Consider the following 18,934-nt stretch of genomic DNA (forward strand, 5'->3'; position numbering starts at 1 on the left):
TTTTCTCGTAGGCTAAACCACCATTGCGTGGCGGACTTTTGAAAACGCATACTACATGATGTAGCTTAGAGGACTCCGTGAAACCCTCATCTCCAAACGCCGCATCAAAGTGTTGGATAAAGGCCAAGACTTTTCCGTAGAACCAAAGGTGCCATCATAGGTAAGTAAAGAGATGTTCTTTCCTCCCTCTTTGAACTTTTTGAGATTGAATGACCTTTTCTAGTCAACATAGGATTTCCTATGGCCTTTTCTCTTGGGCAGTTCGAGAGCTGCACCATCACTTTCTTCAGAAGAGGAAGAGGATGAGGAGGATGGAGAAGAGGGTGACCTCTTTCTTGTCTTTTTCTTCCCTTGTTCCTCCTTTTCTGCACCATTACTTTCTTCAGAAGAGGAAGAGGATGAGGAAGATGGAGAAGAGGGTGACCTCTTTCTTGTATTTTTCTTCTCTTGTTTACTCTCTTTCGTCTTTGAAATATGGTGAAGAGGAGTATGCGACGGTCTTCTTTGTTTAGGGGGTGTTGGAGAGCCTTTTTCCCACCATCTTCGTGGAGCCATCTCCCCACCGAGGTGGCATGAGACTCGGTTCTTTCTTGTTCCTTCGCTGGGGGCTCTACCATTGAAACTTGGGCTCTCCTCTGATAGGGAGATGCCTCATCGAGTAGTAAGTTTTTGAGCCCTTTGTACGGATCCTCCTCTCTTCCCTTATCGGAGAGAGTCCTCTTTTGAAAGTCTCATGAGGATATTTCCTAGGTACTCTCTTGTCTTGGTGGGGAGTTTGGAGAATACCATGGGTGCGCAATTGCTATAGCACTTCATCTTGGAGGGATGGATTTCCCAGGGCTTGTTGAAACCTAGAAACAAGATAGTTTACAAGCATAGGGGCATCATTAGTAACTTCTCTTTCATTAGCAAAATCAAAGCTATCAACATTCATTTCAATCTCTTTTCCCTTGTCAGCCATACTAGCAAATTTTAGATGTAAATGTTTTACTTGTACTTTGGCAGTTCAAGCCCTAGTTGCTACTCCTCTTTACCTTCAAAGATAAACACTCAAGCATCTATACTCGTGGCTCGAATATTATTAATTGCAAGGACTAGAAGAGAGGGTTCCCCGGAGTCGAGACATCATTGGTTCTTGTCAAGCTTCTAATAACTCCATAATGGTTAAGCCGTAGGCAAGCCCCATAGGACTCCATTTTTAAGACCATAGCTCTCGACGATATCCCCATTAACTACATAAACAAAGCATGCTTCAAGGATGAAAAAAAACTATTCTAGTTACTCTTTTGCAATTAATAACACCAACCATTTGTAGCAAACTTGAGGACCTCTCTTCTTGAGCAAGGAAAAAGAAACCAATAGCTCTGATACCAATAATGTACTAGTAACTTGTGCGTAGCGGAAAATGATAACATAGTGAGCATTCCATTAAGAACTAGTTCCAAATTAGCATAGAGAGAGTACTTGATTGGAGAAAGCAGCATAGCAATTTACACCTAGCTAGTTTGGCATAGACAATACTTGAAAAAAGAGAGAAATAGAACAATTGACAACAGTTGAGGACGAGATTTACACAAAGAAGACTTTTGTACAATACAATCTTTGTGTTCCTTGACAAAACTCATTGGTGCAATGAAGATGGAAGCTTCATGCACCAAATTATGCTTGAAAAACACACCTAGTGGGCCTAGCCTCAGTCCCAAGACCTCACACACCTTGAAAGATGGTGAGAGCTAGTAGGGAATGAGGAAAGATTGAGAGGAACAAGATGTATCTTACGAGAAAGAAGTATTATCCTCACATAATCACTCTAATAGCATAGCTTAGCTTAGTAATTAGTATGGTAGAGGAGATGAGCATGCCATTGGAGCTTGGCTCTTGGTTGGATTGCATTCCATAGCCAAGAGTTGTTGATGTAGGCCTCTACTTCTCAATGCTTGGAGAAGGAGATGAAGTTCTTGCTCAACACATGAGTTGTGTGTGTGTAGAAAAAATTGTTTAGACTAAAAATGCCATCCTCTCTCTCTTCTTGGTTGACCCATCTTCCCAATTACTCTTCCTGGCTTCCCATTGGCTTCTGTAGAGCTTATCATAATAGCAATTTAGAAGTATATTTGATAGCCTTGCGACAAGTGCTCCCCTTTTCCCTTTTGTGAAAGCTTTAGGTAATTAAAATAATTTATTTAAACTCTCATTGGACCTTTTAGTCTTCTGGCCAATAGGAATCAAGCAAGCCATTGGGTTGCTGGTCATTGGATCCCTTGGTAGACTATCCAATAGTCTTCTAGGGAGATTAATTTCTATTGATTCTTTTATCAAGTATTTTTAAATTGATTAGACTAATTTTACTCTAGCCTAATTCTCATTCGTCCACCTCTATGGCCATCCAATAGGATTTGAGGGGAGATTGGGGGCATCTTGGCCAGGAGTCTGCCATGTATCCATTATTCCCTTTGTGTAAAGGAGGAGCTTGGGAGTGTGTGTGCATGTGCGTGTTTCTCTCTCTTTCCCTACCTTTAGGGATCGCCCCCTCCTTCCTAGGTATGTGGGAAGACTTTTTAGTCTTCCCAGAACCATCCAATTTTTCCCCCTTTTGGACATTGGACTTATTGATTTAGATTTTGGAACCTTAGCCTATGGAACTGTTAATGGAGTTGAACCTTAGGTCTTTTAAGCTGCATTGGAGTACATTGCTCTTTTGCAGACTGTTCCCCTTTGGATCCCTATTTTCTCTCTTTTGGATCCCTACTGAGACCGGTCTAGCAGCCTTACCAATATTCTAGCTTTTACTCCCTTGGTACCTCCGCATATTAAATGATCGGTTTAACAGGAGAAAATCATTTGGGAGAATTAGAGATTAGTTTTTATGAAAGGTACCCTTGACCACGGAGACGTATTGTGATGGCCATGAATCATAACGATACAATGTAAAAAAATGTGTGGTACAAGTAAATTGCATAAAGTAGAACAAGACGACTATATAATCATAAAGACACATTTTGCAAAGGTTTGGTACAAATGGACTGCATAAAATAAAAACATGGCAACTACGCTCATTAGAACACATCGTACAAAGGTGTGGTACAAGTAAATTGCATAAACTAGAACAAGATGACTATGATCATAAACACACAATTTACAAAGGTTTGGTACAAATGGACTGCATAAAGTAAAAACATTTCAACTACGCTCATAAGTACACATCATACAAAGGTGTGGTACAAGTGAACTGCATAAACTAGAACAAGATGACTATAATAATAAAGACACATTCTGCAAAGGTTTTGTACAAATGGACTCCATAAAGTAAAACATGACAACTACGCTCATAAGGACACGTCGTACAAAGGTGTGCACTAGAACAAGACGACTATAATCATAAAATGAGGAATCCCATACCTCGAGCAAATATTTTTGAGCAAGCAATAATCCGAGCTAGTAAAGACAAAAAGATAAGGACATACGGTTGATCATCATTAAGGAAAATATGATAAGGACATGGTCACATGACTTAGTTATCAGTAAACCTTGACAGGTTTTGACTACGGCAGGGACAAAGGCTTAGAGCATCATGAACAATAGCAAGTGGTGAGAGTGAGGTGCAAATAGGGGAGAGAGAAAGAGAGTTGACTCGCAAGGGACCAGCGTAGTTTGAATAATGTGCCTTTTTAGGCATAGTAACACAATTAGCCTTTTTAAGCATAGTAACACAATTGTGCTGGTGGAAAGTTCTGTCAAATATGGTTAGCCGATGTAAGTGAGAACTAAGCCTAACATGACAAAAGCCTAAACCCTTAGAAAGAAGGCCATCGATAATTTTGAATACTATTCCGAGATACCTTAACACAAACTTCCGACCGTGGTAACGATCATAGAAATCAATTTGATACCCATTGTTCTCCATACACACAACAATTATAGAAACAGATAAAATGGAAGATCTAGGGTTCAATGCGAAGATTAAACAAGGTGAGGAGTCAGGATGGCCTGCAGAGATGATTAGTAATTTTTTGTTTAAAGATGAATGCAGCTGAGAGAATGCTTACTTCAAAGGCAGAATAAAATCTAACCCTAAACATGAAAATTAAAATGTGGAATTCAGGTGCGAGAGAGAGGCCTTGAAAGATTGACAGGGGTGGTATGGGGGATGTTTGTTTTTCTGTCAAGACAATGCAACACAGCAAAGCAGATAAGCAGAATCAAACCTTCCCAAGATAATGCAATGAGATATAATGTCATGGCATTGTACCAACCAATGCCACCCCTTCCTCATTTGCACCACCTCCTTGCCCATACATAGCTCTTTCCTCTGATCGCACCTCCTCCGTCTCCATCTCTATGTCCATCTCCATCATCTTTAAATCAAGTGCCCTTCTAACAAGATCTCCCAATATATCTCTCTAGAATGTTCAAATTAGCATTGATTAAGCCCCAAGAAGCCCCCCTGTGGCCACTAGAATTTATGTTTGAATTGGTTTGAGTTGAAATTAAGGATCCATAATTTGTCATACAGCTGAATTGGAAAGCGCACAATACAGAATTGGCTTTGTATGATGATGATGATCTTGGTCTACAAGGATCAAAAAGAAGATTGAGCTAAGCTGAGCAGCTCAAAGACATACAAATAAGGTACAAGTTTTGGATAGAGAGGTAGTCTAATGCTTGAAAAGATTTAACTCAGCAAGAATGTAGGATTTGCGTGGGGATAAAATGCCAATATGCTTGCCTGATCTGATGAAATTGTGCTTACCTCTAGACGGGTGCATGTTGGAGAGAAAGGGCGTGTGGATATGCACGTGCACGTGTGTGTAGCGAAGAGAGAGCTTGCACTGTGGCAGGCAGAGCTAGGCAATGCCGAGAAGAGGGCTTCCTATCAGAGATTGAAAGAGAGATGAGCTGCAACCACACGTGATCTGGCGGAAGCGTTAGGTGACAGCAACGTAAACTCGCACGCCTTCTCCACAGCGTTAATGCACTCCTCAATTCTCCATAACCATGGAGCCATGTCTCGTTGCAACAGTGCTTGTCGTCAACAAATTGTCAACCACGAAAGGAGCTTGAGGATGCAGCGATGGTGGGAAATGAAGAAAGTTAGCCGTGGGATTGGGCTGATGGCCATGCAAGTGAAGAAACTTGCTTGACTAAACATCGTAACGATCAAGGAGTGGAACTGCTCTGCTCTTGTTTGGGGTAGACTGTCTGCATTGTGGTTATAGAGTGGTCCAGAAGCTCCGACAACATGGATGGAGGGGGGTCTCTGCTTGTATGACGGTGATGAAGATGATGATGTAGGGAAGGGCATTGTTAAGGCGGTTACGCCGCTAGAGGAAGCTAAATAGCGAGAACTCAACCAACAACAGAATTTGTCAGACGAGGTCGGAGCTTGACCCGCAGGCGCATGGAAACAACTAGGTGGGTGTCAAATCACCTACTCGACCTTCTAATGAAAATCACTACTAAGGAAATTAAATCTAAGTTCTAAAATACGCAAGTGACTGAAATCCGTACTACGAACGAATGCTATACGAAACAGGATCAAGAATCATTGAATCAATCTCAAACTCAAGGGGAAGTCTATACACTAGGTAAGAACAACACCCTAAAGACTTGAACTGCAAAATCAACCTATAACCACTCCGTGCGGTAAACGCGTATGAAGACAGGCCGAAAAATACAGGTGATCGAAACTTGACCCCGATGGTACTAATGTGTAGCTCTACTCGTTGTGGTTCTATAGATATGCTGCACGCTCCATTCCGACACACGAGTTGGAAGAAAACTCACACCGAAGCTCGTAGGAACTTACCACACATAGAAGCCGATAGCGTGCACTCTTGGTATCTGTGCGAAGCTCTCGCCGTTGCTAACACAATGGCGGTGTCGCTTCTCCAATGGCGGCTCCGTAGCTCGCGTAGCAGGTAGATAATACTCTCTCTCTCTCACTCCCTCTCAGACACAGTCACGGCACTCAAAAACCCACTTTGATTAATAATCTGAATCTCTTTAGGTTACAAAAACTTTGGCTTATATACCTCAGTCTTGGAGGTGAGAACATCTCTAACTAATTACATCAGCAAGTGAAATTACTTCGGGATTACAAGCTGGAAACTCAATTGAGTCCCGTTACTTAATGAATGGCTCAAATCAAAATTAATGTCGGAAAGACATTTATTACAATCAATGGTTACAAAATGATGAGTGTGAGCAAAAATGTGGGTGTGATCCTCTGTTGGCTCAACACTCCCCCCCTCCGCGTTTATGTCGTCCCTGACATAACTTTTTATGCTTGGTCAATAAAGTCCTGTCGTCTTGAGCATCTGCAAATGTGATTCGTATCGTAGGTTGCCGATGGTCAAGGTTGGGCCGAATATTTTGCTTTCGTGGGTGAAAAAGCCGGTGTAGAAAGCTTCTTCGAATGTTTGCATGTGGAAGCTAGGCAAAAGCATAATCCTTTGGTATAGGAGGTGTAACACTTTTGGAGAAGGCTGCAATGAAAGATCGTACATCATATCAGCCACTGTGTCGGCCGTCGATAGTAGACTCGAGGTCGTGGCTTTATCTGGCGCGAACACTTCAATGCAAGCTAAGAGAGTCCTGCAGATTTTCTTGAGCATCTGACATGAAAGGTCAGGAGAGCCAGTAAAGAGCTTGATGGTGCCCGTTAGGGTTTTCACCATGTAGGCTTTACCTATTCTCTCTCCTGCCTTTGGTCCTGGCATCCTAGGATAATTAAGCCAATTTGGCTTCTTTTCTGCAATCCTGCCATGCTCTTTCCAGTTTCTGACTCTTGGAACCGGGCAGAAGGTTGCATCCTCCCGAATCTCCTTTGGTGCCTCCACCAAGTAGATGAGGTAGGCTGGATATTTGTTCAGCCAACCTTTCCTCCATCTAGGTTGTGAATCTACTATCTTCTTTGATTGTTCCTCCTTTGTGATGTCGCCTTCGTAAAGAGCGACATACTGCTCCTCCTCTATTCTCTTTTTCGTCTTTAGCACTTCAAATTTCATCAAAGGGAAAGGCAGGCTAGGTTGCATCCACGTTCATGGAGCACTTTTGTGTCAAGTCCCTGAAGTCTAATGGAGATTAGGAGTCTCCTCTCCCATTCCATTTCCGCCTTGGCACTCTCCTCTGCTGACTTTTCTATTTGGTCATGGAGCCTTTGTTCTTCTTCTTCAGAGATTCTTGAAGTCGAGGCCACCTCTTGAGCTGGGGCTGGATCTTCAATTGTGGTTGCCTCTCCAGTTTCTGGTAGCTCTATGGATGCTCCACCCGATTCTTCTTGTGGTGTCTCTGTCTCTCTTCTTTGTTGCTCTTGTAGATCTTGGAGCTGTTTGCGAAGGGCCTCATTCTCTGTCCGTAGTGTTTGATTTTCTAATGTGAGCCTCTCCTCTGCGGCCAATGATCCTTATGCAATGTGCAACCTTTGCACTTGCTCTAATCTCAGCTCTCTTTGTAAGCTTCGGACCTGGTCTTCCAAAGCTGGTATGATAACTCCCTCTTGTTCGGTTCCTGCTCTGCTAGCTCTAGGGGTAGTCCTAAGTCTAGTGATTGTTCTTTCTTGGAGCTCGACTCTCTCCCTTAGCTCAATGAGCTCATCCTTGGCCGCCTCCAACTCATCCTCTATCTGCTTGCTCCAGGATTATCACATACTCAGAATCTGATGCGCAAATCCTAAGCTGGTTGTCTTTACCTCTCTTATAGTGTTGATCTCCTATTAAAGCGTAATCTCTAGCTTCTGTCTCTACAGATTTCTGACGGGCTTTTGACGTTCCTTCTGGGAAAGTTCTATTTGTGAGATATTCAACAATATACTGACTCCATTCCGGAGCGATCATTATCTGATATAATGTCGAATACTCTGCTGGCGGTTTTGATGAACATACAATACATACAGTGACATATTCATGTACGCTTTCTTTCATTCCTGGCCAATAGACTCCCAATTGTAACAAATTCCTATATGTGTTCCTTCTTGAACAATGAAATGCACATTCCTGAACATGTGCTTTGCACAGATATATATTATATTCCTCAGGATTGATGCATAGTCATAAAACATGATCATTTCCCAATTGATACAACCTTCCTGCAACCAATTGAAGATTCTTGGATTGCTGAATAGCAATATGTTTCTGGTTGTATTCTCTTCTATCAAACTCTCCTCCATAGGTTAATAAGCTAACGACATTTTGAGACCACTTCAGTATCATTTCTATGTTGAACAAGTACGCGTCTGGCATGTCGTCATCTACTCCTATAAGGTCTTCTCCATTTGTCAATCGCGAAAGATGATCAGCTCTAAGATGTGTTTTTCCTTTCTTTACTACTACCGTGAAGTCGAATTCCAGTAAGATAATGAACCATCTCACTATTCTCCCGGTATTGCATGGTTTATTCACTAGGTAGAGCAAGGCTTGGTGATCCGTAAAAAACACAAACTTGTTGACTAGAAGATAATGCCGAAATTTCTTCACAGCATATATCATTCCTAATCCCTCTCGCTCTGTTGTGGATTAATTCTTCTCTGCATTGTTGAGCTGTCGACTGGCGTAATAGATAGGAAAATCCCTGTTTCCTTCTTCTGGCTGAGCCAGAATGCATCCTATTGCATATGCCGAAGCATCTATATGCACATGGAATATCTTCTCCCAATCTGGTGATTTCAAGACTAGAGCAGTAATGAGTGCCTCTTTCAATTTCTGGAATGATTCCTCACACTCCTCTGTCCATTCAAAGTTCACTATTAGCCTGTAAAGTGGTTGGCCTATTATAGCGTACATGTAAATGCATCGTCTATAATATCCGCAATGTCCCATAAAGCTCTGTACTTGTTTCGCATTGGTTGGTCTAGGCATATCCACTATAACTTTTATCTTCTCTAAATCCGTGGATATTCCGTTTTGTGAGACAATATGTCCCAGAATTCTGCCCTGTTGGACCATAAACACACATTTCTCAGGATTGAGACAAATGCGATATGTCCTACATTTCTCAAATACTTTTCTTAGGTATTCTAGATGCTCATCTCTTAGAAGAGAATGTACACATAAGTCATCCATGTATATTTCTAGAAACAATCTTAAGTATTCTTTGAAAGCATGCGTCATCAGCCTCTGGAAGGTTGCGGGAGCATTGGTTAGACCAAAAGGCATAACCCGATAAGCATAAATTCCCCACTCCGTTGCAAAAGCTATTTTATGTTGATCTTCCGGTGCTATGGCTAGCTGGTTATATCCTGAAAAACCATCAAGAAAGGAGTATGCTGTTTTCCCTGATACACGCTCTAGAACATGATCAGTTATCGGCAGGGGATAATTGTCCCTAATTGTTGCAGCATTCACTTTCTTTAAGTTGACACACACTCGGAGTTTTCCGTTCTTCTTGGGTACCACCACAATCGAAGATACCCAATCTGTGTGTTCAATTTCGTATATGAATTCAGCTTCCATTAGCTTATCTATCTCTTCTTTGATTCGCTTAGCAAACGTATCATTATATGTGTATGGTCTCTGTCTGCTAGGCTTTGCGTCTTGTTTTAGTGGGATTGTGTGTTGGCATATTGATGGGTCAACTCCCTTTAAGTCTTTATAAGACCATGCAAACACATCCCTGTACTCTCTGAGAAGACTCAAAAGTCTCTCTTCCTCGCCTGGAGACAAATCTGTGGCTATGTACACCGGTCTAGGTGTCTCACCTGGAGCTGCTAAATCAACTTTTTTTGCATCCTCCGGTCTGTCATAAGATTCGTTCTCCCTTCTCTCTCGAATAGGTTGGGTTAATACCACCTTCCTATCCTCTATTGTGAATTTCCTGTAGTGAGAGGGAGCATCCATGTTTTCCTTGATTTTGGCGTTTTCGTCCTCTCCACTCTCAATTTCTGTCGTCCAAACTTCTTTCAGAGTTTTCTTGAGCTCTCTGTACTTGTTTCTACGTTCTAACTTGGACTCCGTGTGTTCTCTGTTGCGCTTGTTCTTTTCTGATTTTTCTGTTTCAGTTTTCGTTTCATTCCTTTGAACTTGATTTCTTGAGCTTCTTTTGTCTTTTCGTAAGCTCTTTTGATCATTGCCTCTCATTCTTCTAGAAATCTTGTCCTTAACACAATCTTTCACCTTTACTAGCATTAGGAATTGATTTTTTCCTCTTATTCTAGGCATCGGATTGGTTCTAACCCCCTTTGTTTTTCTCTTTGCTCTATAGCGTTTCTGGCGTTGTTTAGTTTGGTTCGGAAAATCATAAAATCTGACATCCGTTATAGTTTCTTCGTTTCCGCTTGAATTGTCCGTTGACTCTTTGTCTGCTTCATTTCCCCACTCTGGATGATCGGGAATGTCGTGAACACCTCTTCTTCATCTTCCTTTTCCAGTGTATCGTTCTTTTCAATTTCTTTTTCGAGTACAATTCTCAACATGAAGTATGGAACCACGTCGTACCCGTCCTTGTCGCAAAATTTTGTTGTGGGACCATCCGGAATTGCACAAACATCTAGGGTTGCTAGAATGTGTGTCCATTCTAATGGTTCAAGCGTGTCCTCTGGAAAGGGTTCTCCTATATAAGTTTCGTCTTCGATAGCCCTTTCTAAAACATATTCTTCTCGCCTCAGACTTCCACATTTCGAGGCTCCACACATCCATAACTCCTTGGGCTTACCTAACCAAGCTGGAAATTTGGATCCCGCCAAAGTAGCTGAATCAAACTCCTCTACCGGTGTTCGGTTCACATCTTTGTAGCTATGGTCTCTCAGGTTCACACGTGTAGTGGTTTCCATATTTCTCAGGTATATGTGATCGTAGCCCCAATCCTGGACCATTTTCAACTGTCTCATGAATGGTCTTCCCAGTATGATATCATAGTTATTCTCCTTGCCAAAATCGACAATAGCAAAAGTATGTTCGTATTCAATGCCGCAAGAAGTCACTACGACTTTCTCTAATAACCCCATAGGTTTCTCCATGTGTCCATCTGCTAATTGGAGTTTCAACCTAGTCTTCCTTATTGCTGGTTTCCACCATTTTTTCCAGATTTCTTTTGTAGTAATGGCTACCCCAGCTCCGCTATCTAGTATTGCCATCGTGTTCACTCCTTGGAATTCAACTGGTAAGGTTGTATTCCCCTCTTCACCTTCGCAATACTCTCCGACCTTGTTTAAGGGTACAGGCTTAGCGTTCTTTTGTGGTTTTCTCAGCTCTTGTATACCCTCTTGCAGTCTCGATGTTGGGTCTTTTATCCCAAATTTCTCCAAGCATTTTCCTACAGTGGTCCACATATGTGGTCTTAGCCTCAAAAGCTCAGCTAGAGTGATAGTGCATGTCACTGGTGTTGACAAGATCTCTATCAATCCTTGCGAGTCCATGACTTTTTCTGATGAGATTCTTTGTGAGGGAAGTGCTCTAATCTCGGATTTTGCTTCATACTCTCCTAAGTATGAAGGTAAGGTATTCAGTGAATGAGGTTTGCTCTCCATTGTTCTAACAGAGCCCCCATCTCCCCAGTAAGATTGCAGATCCAAGTCCACTTGAGATCCTGCCTCAAATTCCACTATGGGAGGATTCCTGATGTCCTTTTCCCAATTTGTCTGATTAGCTTGGCAACTTAGCTCGTTTGCAAAGTTTGCCTCTCTCACTTGTTTCCAAAATTCATTGTAATCCTCATCTCTTCCGTAAATCCTCTGTATGACTGGATGAAAACTCTCTATCTCCTGATCGGTTGTTTTCAATACTATGCGGTCATCCTTGTGTGTATTTTCAGGCTTTTGTGCACTAGGAGTCTTTTCAGCTACCCATGAAATGATAGTCTCTTGCTGAATTGGGTTTTCCGTTCCACAATTCATTGTTTCTCTTGGTGGTTCTAATAAGGCTTGTGTAGTCTCGATCATTCACTAGCACATTTCAAGTCTCCGCTTTTCCAATTCCGCGTTTGGGTATGTCATCCACCTCTGTTCTTGTGTTTGGTTGTTCTTTAACCTAGCTTCGTAAGCTCTCATCAGTGCGTCCAATGGTTCGTGTACTTCGTCAACTAGCACTGATCCCCCTGAGCTTAAGCTCGTTGTCTCTTTGATACTCTTTTGTTTCGTTCTTTCCGGGCTCATCTCTCGTTTCTCGTTTTGACTCTCAAGTTTTTCTAATCTATCTTTAGTTTGCTTTAGTTCCTTAGCTAGAATAGCGTCTTCACGTTCTTTTCTCAACTTCATGCGTGCTTTTCTAGCTTTCCATGTGTTTCTCTGATTCCGCGGTCCTTGACTAACCACTTCAGTCGCTAACTTTCCATTCTCAGGTTCTCTAGTGGTTTTCTTAGCTTGAGCTCTAGTAACAACTTGCGTTGGTATCAGAGTTTCATTTTCAGACCCACTGCTGGTAGGAATAGTTTCTAGCATATTCAATGTCGTCTTTTGCACTTTGTTTGGATTCTTTGAACAATCCTTAATGAAGTGAGTAACCCCACACTCAGTGCAATAAGCGTTAATTCTAATGATTTCCGTATGTGGACAAACATTCATCAGATGGTCACCTCCACACTTGTAACAGGGTCCTAGTGCTGGTCTTGGTCCCACTTGATTCGTCCTTTGTGGATAGGATGGTCTTTGTCATGTTAACCCTCCATGAGCTATGAACATCAATGTTCTTGCGTCCAAATTGTATCTCTCTTCATCAGAAGCACTTGTAACTGTTGGTATTCCAACATTCCCAATCATGCCCCATGGTTCTGGTTGTTTGGGTTCTTCTGGTGGGTAATACACAGTTGGAGACATGTGTGCACCAGATTCTTCATAATAGGCTTGAACAGGCACTAAGGCTTGTTCTTCCTGATTCTCTAAGGTTGGTGCATATCTAATGCCCACTGGTCTTGCTCCTGGTAAAGGTGGTTGTTGTCCCAATACCGGTTGCGGTCTTTCTATCCGCATAGGTCCTAGTATATTTCCCGTTGGGTATCGAGGTACTGGATGTACCTAAGGTGGTGCTAATTGAGCAGGAGGTGCATACTGACGCTCCCTTACATACCCTTTGTTGTAATAGCACTCCTCTGTTGGATGGTTTGTCCATTTTTGTTCAATAGCACACCATTTCAGTGGTTTTGGCAATGGTTTTTGGTATGGTGCCATCCTTTTTAGAGCATCTTCTATCATTTGCTCTACATTTGGCATGGTTGTTGTTTGAACATTCTTTTTAGTGGTAGTCTCGCTCACTACGGAGGAAGAGCTACTGGATGCAAAATCTGTATCCGCTGACACCTCTCCATAAACCATACAGTTATCCACTAAGTACAATGCTTCTCTCGTTACTTGCTCGAAACTTGTACAAGCTTTCAAGTGCAAGTCCTTCTTGAGAGTGTCGTTTCTCAATCCTTCAATAAAGAGAACAGATAGTCTGTCATCTTGTGGTCGTTCACGTACTGGACATCTCTCAATGTATTGTTTGAAGCGAAGTGAAGCTTCCTTCACTTTTTCGTGTTCTCTCTGTTTAAAAGCATATATTTGTGAGACCGTATTGTGCTTAATCCCTCGTTTTGAGAATTCCTCAGCAAACTCTCTTAGCAAATGGTCAATGTCATGGAATCCCCCTCTGTTCAGTGGTTGAAACCATGTCAATGCCGTACCTTCTAGAGTAAGACCAAATTCCTCGTATTGTGTATGGAAATCTGTTATCTGCTCAGCTCTTAAGACTTGCTTAAAGATTGACACATGTGCATACGGATCTCCTGAACCACCATACTTCTTTGGCATACACTTGGCTACTTGAGATAGTCTCATACGTCTATGGTCTGTTACCAATCTCATTGCTCCTGTGTCCCGGCTAAAGCTTTCTCTAGCATCATGGACTTCATGGGTTACCCTTGTCGGTTCCCCTGCCCTGAATCTACTACTAGGAGGTAAATGTGATAGTTCCGCTTCGAACCTTAGACCTGGAGTGGTATATGTGGGGATTGGAACTACACTACCTCGATTCGTATCCATTGACTCTCTGGAATGTAATGATCCCATTGGTCCGGGCTTCGAGTACTGAGGTTGACTGAAAGAGTCAGCAGCCTGAGTTCTTTGTCCTCCTGTTGTCATTGGGTTTTGCACTCCATTTGTTGGTGTTGGTCTTTGTGAGCTAGAAGTAACATAATACTGATGTAGTGGTCCCCCAAAGTATGTATATCCTTCTAATTCTTTCTTGCCCATTGTTGAGTATTGCCTCCCATACTTGTCGTAAGCGGCAATTTTCACTTCCGATCCCTCGGTGTAGGTAAAGACATAAAGTCTTTTTTGGTCTGTCAACTCTCCGGTGTAGGGTTCTTCACATCTATAATAGAGATCTTGTTCCCCATTATTATATTTGTATAGCCCCACATAGATGTTATCAGTGTTGATCCTTGTAGTTTCATTCTCTCTTCTTAACCTCGCATTAGGGAAGTTCATTATTGGTGCTTTCTCCTCAAGTTCTTCATCTACTTTGGCTTTGGTGCCCATCAATCCCCACTTGTCCACAATGTTAGGGTTTAGGACTACCAAGTACATGGTGCCCTCGTCATCTAGATATCTATCTCCGCTATAGCTCACAGGCACTAAGTCCTTGAACTCACTATGTCTATCTTCTATCTTTACACGATAGCGGTCCATTCCATCTTTGTAGATCTTGGCACCTTGCTCATTGTCGTACTGATATTTTATGAACAATAGCTTCATTGTGGCGGAAGGGTTTGATGATCCTGCTGCCATATTTTCTCTGTTGTTCAGGTTCAAGTGTTCCAAGTGTTCGGTGAAAATCTCGTAAGATCTCTCCGAAGAAGTATCAGAAACACTTCCTTCAAAGATCGGCTCTAATGGTTGCACCCAACTTTGGTTTACACTTCCCTCGGTTAATATGACACTTGCTCGTTCCCCTTGTTTTGGTTGGTTATTCTGGAGATTCCTGCCCGATCTCAAATTCATCAATTCCCCTAAAGGACTTTAACTTTTCCGTTTCGGCAATTTGTTTTCCCAAGTTTTTGTGGTCAGAATTGATCCAAACTGATTGATACTTGGTCAATTGTTTAATCTTGTCAGTTGGACAACTTCTGTTTCATCAAGTGAGAATTTTGTTGCAGTTATGCTGAAAAAGACATTATACGCGTATGATGTCTTTTTTCACAGATTTGGACTATTTTGGTTATGCTCACTCTCAGTAGCCCCCTATGCTCTGTCCACTCACAAAATTCAGTTTGAACTCTGTTTAAGCAAGTTATGGCTGATTTAGGCTTTTCTTGGCAATTTTCCGCTTTTGACTTGTTTTGGGTCAATTGTGATCCAAATGGGATGAAACTTGAAATATAACCTTTAGACAGCTATTACAATGGATCTGTGTTGGCAAAATATCAAAATATGTCCAAAATTAGGTCAAAGACATCATAAGCGTATGATGTCTTTTTCATAAATTTGGGTCAAGACTTGATATTTATGCTTTCTACAGTGTTTGTAACAATCTTGTCAGGTCAGATATAAAAAATAAACAGTGGATGTGCTAAAAAACTTTATACACGTATGATGTCTTTTGTCCCAGATTTTGACTATTCTTGGTTTTAAGCCTTCTCCAATGTTTATAATTGAGTTTCAAGTGTTTTTGTCAGGTTTGAATGTAAAAACAAGATCTGAATCCAAAATTTCCTATTCTTTGCGTTTCTTGGACTCCGACTTGTCTTTTTGGGTTTCTTTGAGTGTTAATGCTCTTGTTTTATGTTGAAATTAGGGTATAACCCCCCTTTTGAACACTCTGGTAAAGTCAAAATTTCTGTTTTGGTCTCTGTTTGGTCACTTAGACACCATACGCGTATGATGTCTAAAGTTGCAGATTTCCAGTTTTTTGGCACAGAATCCTTCCTAAAGCTTTCTCAAGTGCTCAGCAGCTCCCAGATACACAGAAAATTTCTCTGACTTTTGTTTATTGCAAGTTTCACTACTAACTCGACGGTTTAGTGATCTAACATGCAATCAACCATATCAAGCAAATACTCCAATGATTACTAGCTCCACATCAGGATCAAATGAAGTCCTACCTAATCTATTCCTAATCATAAAATGGGTTTGGTAATTGTGATTTTAAAGAGATCCACTGTCACTCACGGACTAGCAAATTCTTCTTCTATCAACAACTACTCAACACCAACAAAACAACAAACAAATCTAAGCTAAACTAAAAATACTGTCAACACGGAAGACCCAGGAATACCCCACTTCCTAGTATCTCTCGAGATCTTCGGAGTCCACCACTCCTAGATCTTTTCTAACTAAAGTATACAAAGTAGTTTATACGACTCACCTCGTAGGATTAGTCTAAGGTCACCTACTTAGGGCTCTCGTCCCCGGCAACGGCGCCAAATGTTAAGGCGGTTACGCCGCTAGCGGAAGCTAAATAGCGAGAACTCAACCAACAACGAATTTGTCAGACGAGGACGGAGCTTGACCCGCAGGCGCATGGAAACAACTAGGTGGGTGTCAAATCACCTACTCGACCTTCTAATGACAATCACTACTAAGGAAATCAAATCTAAGTTCTAAAATACGCAAGTGACTGAAATCCGTACTACGAACGAATGCTATACAAAACAGGATCAAGAATCATTGAATCGATCTCAAACTCAAGGGGAAGTCTATACACTAGGTAAGAACAACACCCTAAAGACTTGAACTGCAAAATCAACCTATAACCACTCCGTGCGATAAACGCGTATGAAGACAGGCCGAAAAATACAGGTGATCGAAACTTGACCCCGATGGTACTAATGTGTAGCTCTACTCGTTGTGGTTCTATAGATATGCTGCATGCTCCATTCCGACACACGAGTTGGAAGAAAACTCACACCGAAGCTCGTAGGAACTTACCACACATAGAAGCCGATAGCGCGCACTCTTGGTATCTGTGCGTAGCTCTCGCCGTTGCTAACACAATGGCGGTGTCGCTTCTCCAATGGCGGCTCCGTAGCTCGCGTAGCAAGTAGATAATACTCTCTCTCTCTCTATCTCTCTCCCTCTCAGACACAGTCACGGCGCTCAAAAACCCACTTTGATTAATAATCTGAATCTCTTTAGGTTACAAAAACTTTGGCTTATATACCTCAGCCTTTGAGGTGAGAACATCTCTAACTAATTACATCAGCAAGTGAAATTACTTCGGGATTACAAGCTGGAAACTCAATTGAGTCCCGTTACTTAATGAATGGCTCAAATCAAAATTAATGTCGGAAAGACATTTATTACAATCAATGGTTACAAAATGATGAGTGTGAGCAAAAATGTGGGTGTGATCCTCTGCTGGCTCAACAGGCATGGAGTTGATGTTGATCCCAACCTCCAGCGTGGAATGGTCATGAGGGTGATGATAGTACATGCTTTCATTTCTCGTTATAATCTGGCCCTCCAGATCCTAGGAAGTCTTCCAACTTAGGCCCATCTTCTGTCTTCACTTGCACACCAAAGTTCTGTAGAGCCAATATATTACTCGGATGACTTGTTGCCTCTGCCTGGAAATAGTGTTGACGAAGATCGTGACGATCTTCTAAATCGCAGCCTGCATCGCCGTTGCCTCCTACCATATTTACCAAACCTGTGTTCATCAGGTAGTGCGGCTGCACAGGTGCAAACTGCTCCAAAGCTTTAAAGTGAGGCCATTCTGCATGTACAAATACTTGCTAAGTCCCTTTAATTCACGAGTTGCCTCGAACCTTAGATGCAGGACAGCCAAGAGGTAAACTAGCTTAGCCGGCATAAGGGCAGATTTGTGTATGCGAGAGATAACTATAGAAGGCCAGAAGAGAAAACATGGTGAGAGTGAAGGAGCTTCGCGAAGCAACACACAAAGGTAATAATCGATTTTCGGAAGCAAGAAAACTGCATGCACATTGTTGGTAGGCGCTGTGGATGTTCGATGTCTTCATTTAAGAGGCAGAAATAATTAAGGCTCAAAGAAGCGTGATCAAGGAGTGACTAATTACACTTACTTCAGGGAGTCGCTACTTACACTGACGCAGATAAATGAGAAGAAATTGCTAAACGACCAGGAATGCTTACCAGATGAAGAGGACGAGTTGGGAAAAGCTTCATGACTACTGGTGCCTGCTGCATGTTGCCTGATGCGAGCAATATCAAGCATCTGAGAGGTGAAGGAGCGGTGATTTTCTGTAGGTAAATAAGCAAAGCATAAGGAAGCGGATGTGCAACCGCTACTGTAGCAGGCAGAACTCAAAGGAGAGCTCAAACTTTTCGCATGCAACTGAGCTGGCGGTTGGTGTTGATGATGATCATGATCGCTGCTTTGATAAGGTTGAGGTGAGCACCTCTGTACACACCTCCTGTGCCATGCATAGCATTATGATGAGCGACAGATGCAGCTTCCTCCACAGGGGATCTTTCCTCTATAGCCAAGTAAGGAGACAACGAGAAGGAAAGCCAGTTGTTGACAGAAGTCCCCATTAATAATCAACACCCCCTAGATGTACTGTGATATCTGCAGGTCGACGTGCGAAAGATGCTCAAGAAACAACATTGCCTGCTACATAGCTTGTAGCAAGCTTGACCTTGGTACTTGAACGGTTTAAATCGACACTAGTCAAGCAAAGCTGGAGAAGCTGCATCGACGCTACGATTCTGAAGTCTTCGAATTAGGAGGATTTGACGACCAAGTTATATGGGTGAAAGGGGGCAAGCTATATACCAGACTAATGCAAGAAGGTGCAGGCCGTCCGGTTTCTGGGAGAGAGAGGGAGAGAGAGAGAGAGTCGTGTGTGTGTGTGTGTGAGAGAGAGAGAGTGCCTATGTGTGTAACAATCTGTGTGCGCGCGCGACGGTAGAAGAGGCATGTCCTTGTTTTCCTCCTCTATCACATCGAGGTCATGTCAGCCCTCGCCTTCACACAAAGCTAAAAACCTACTAGCCGTCCACGTGGACGCCATCCGTCAAAGGTAGCCCAACACTAAGGCCTTTTCT

General features: G+C 42.2%; 1 pseudogene; it reads right to left on the reverse strand.

Moving 5' to 3' along the window:
* Positions 1-4,979: 4,979 nt before the first annotated feature.
* Positions 4,980-18,421, reverse strand: LOC147422044 (uncharacterized; annotated as a pseudogene).
* Between the last annotated feature and the right edge of the window lie 513 nt (positions 18,422-18,934).

Source organism: Adiantum capillus-veneris, chromosome 27, assembly GCF_014529385.1.
Source record: "Adiantum capillus-veneris isolate H3 chromosome 27, ASM1452938v2, whole genome shotgun sequence".
Lineage (NCBI taxonomy): Eukaryota > Viridiplantae > Streptophyta > Polypodiopsida > Polypodiales > Pteridaceae > Adiantum > Adiantum capillus-veneris.